Genomic DNA, 3,170 nt, shown 5'->3' with positions numbered 1-3,170 from the left:
TTATTGTCACATAGATGAAAATCTTCTCTCCAGTTTGAATTCGTATTTCCATAAAACTCTTTTAGCAATTTGTCCTGATTTCTCTTCCTTTTAAATTTCATCAACAGTTGACTGGCAAAAGTAACAAACGACTTGCTTGGTTGAAGCTTGAATACTTCTGCTGTATGTTCCTTTCTATACAGTTTTTCATCAACCGAGTGTCGACCAATATCACATATTAAGTCACACACTTTTTCTTCTGATATCAATGTTTCATCTGATTGCCTAGAGGATCCCTCGCCCAATTCTGCTACATATGTTTACTGTGTTGGGGTCTTGATAGGCCACCTTTGGATTTGCACACTTTCTCGCAGAAATTGCAAGGAAACAATTTCTTTCCTTCAACCTAGAGACAATGCATCCTAAGAACAAATATACATTAGGTAAATATCTTAGCTTACAATAATATATGTATAAAATAGGTATCATTGTCTTCCTTTTATATTTCATACTTCTTCAATGGCTTGTTCAACTTCAACTTGAACCTCATCCACATCCAATTCTAGAAGCGCTATTGTCCGCTCTAAATCATCCTGAAAGGGCGAAAAAAAGCTTTCTAAATGCTGAGTATCGAGTTCCTTATCTTTTTCCATGGTTGCAAACCTAAAATAAGCCTTTTTACGCAGGGGCGGATCTAGGATTTTTCAAACATAAGTCCAAATTGGGAAATTTTGAGAAAATTTTTCAAATCGGCAAAGTGGAATTTTTATTATCTCGGCTCATTTTAGGGTTCATCACAATGCCCATGAAAGATATACTAGATTCCGCTTATTAACAGACCTGGCGAGGGTCATTTTTCAAAACACACAACTTTGTACTCCCAAATATGACCTCCTTATGATAGCAAGAGTTGATTTAACACAAATTAAACAATATGATCCAAAAAAATAAACAGAAATATTTCCATTGCTTTGTGTAAGATGCATTAGGCGTGCAAGAACTTCACAAAACCATGCTAATCATAACAAACATAATATGCTATAAATAGTCGTGAATATTATAATATGCATCGCAAACTTCAATATAATGCAAATTATCAAACACTCTAACGAGTGTTGACTGTTGAGTAAGTAGGCTTATCCATTCTAGTGCATTTTACGACTGGATAGGTTTTATAACCATAATATTATGAGCATATGAACTAGGAAGATTATGAGATATAAACTATATTGATAATTGATCAGGTTTTATATACACAACAAAGCAGCATGAAATCAATAACTGTGAACGAACTTGTCGCATGGAACACTCCTAAATCATTATATTTTTAGGTATATTGCTATATTTCTTATATTATATCCATTTTAAATGTTTCTCTTACCAACACAGTCTTAGTTTTCATATTCAACAGGGATATCGTGATTAATTCCCTCGTCTATTGAAGTCTAACATCAACAAGTTGCGCGCATGAAATCGCTGCTCCACGATAAAGTTTATCAAGAGCCAGTTATTTTGGTAAAATCCTGCTTCGAATGTCCGTGTAATAAAACAATTTTCTAACAATAAAGTTCTAATCCTTTGTATAACAGAATATTGGAAGTAGAGAGCCTGGCTTCATTTGCATTTTTATCATTCTGAAGACAGAGCAATCGAACCCCGATTAAGTCAGTCTGGCCACCCCGCAAATCAGTCGAGATAAGTCTGGTAAATTCAAACTGACCAATCGCAATGCAAGAAATGGGCTGATTTGGCCCGGTTAAGGTGCAAATCAGTCCGGCCACCCCACAAATCAACCCTTTAAACTGGACTATGATTGTAATTCTTATTATAATCTTGAAGGAGGTTAATTATTCATATTTCAAGACAAATTTGAATATTTAATTATCATTTTTACTGCAAAAAATACGCAAGTTTGCGCGACTGACTGGACTTACCCTAGATCCGCCCCTGTTTTTACGATCGTTGTGCTGCGCGGAATTCACAATTCACATGAATGTTGAAATACGATACCTCACAACTGACACAATTTCCTGGCACCCTGTTGATAGTATACATCGCGTCGGCAGTTTGGCTTATCGCTCATGAAAACATCCCAAAGTTTGCCCTTTACGATGGAGATTTAGTATAAAATCTTATATTTTACCCAAACATTGTATAATAAGCAAAAATTAAAGATTTTTAAGTTGTCAATAGGGAATTCTATTGCCATATTGCACTATAATTGTCATGTGATCCCCTCTATCGAGTTGAGCTCATAAAAGGGGGTTTGGTCCTTTGAAGTTTACCAGCCTTCCAAACCCTCCCCCTTTTTTGCAGCAAAAGCTGAATTACAAAGGTTTAAAGCAATAGGTAGTTATAAAATCGAATTACATCTAGAATTCTTAATTATATACAAATATTTACAAGTATTTACAATGAGTGAGTTTTGTTGTAGTTTATAGCACTTGCGTTCAAAAACGTATTTTTGAATCTATTTGTTTTACAACAAGGGATGGCAAAGGGACGGTTTCTTCGGAGGTTCACTTTGTTTTCTTTAGTATTTGGTTGTAGATACTTAAATAATTGTCCTTCTTGTCGCGCAACAATTTTGTTGAAAAGGAAGGAGCACAATTCATCTCTACATTGAGACAGACTGGGAATTCTAGAGATCGCTAAGGCTTGTTCGTAAGGTGTATCATAACCATGAATGATCCTCATGGCTCTCTTTTGAATTCGTTCCATATTTATACTAAGATATTCAGGTAAATTGTGGTGGAACACTTGACAAGCGTATAATAGAACTGTTCTTATGCATGCAACATAAAAGTTTGTTAGTTGCTTCACTGGAACATTTGGGCGTTTCAGTTTAACTAAAAATTATAATCTCTTAGCTGCTTTTTTTATCGAAGGAATATCAATGTGCAAGTTCCACTTAAGATCGTCTTGAATCGTTACTCCTAAAATCTTTATTGAATTAACAAGTTCCACTGAATTATTTCCAATAGTAACTGGGGTATGTTGCCGTTTTATACGAGTGAACGAGATACACAATTCTTTGGATTTTGTTGGATGTAACTGGAACTTGTTTGTGTTTGACCATTGTTGGATCTCGTTCATTGGTATCTGCACTGTGCTTGATTCACCCTTTTTGATGACTTTATAAAATGTGGAGTCGTCGACGTATTTAAACAGATCATCTGGTGAAGGCGCTT

This window comes from Dendronephthya gigantea, unplaced genomic scaffold, assembly GCF_004324835.1.
Source record: "Dendronephthya gigantea isolate DGI-Jeju-01 unplaced genomic scaffold, DenGig_1.0 000071F, whole genome shotgun sequence".
NCBI classification, from domain to species: Eukaryota; Metazoa; Cnidaria; class Anthozoa; order Malacalcyonacea; family Nephtheidae; genus Dendronephthya; species Dendronephthya gigantea.
This window is presented reverse-complemented; position numbering follows the sequence as displayed.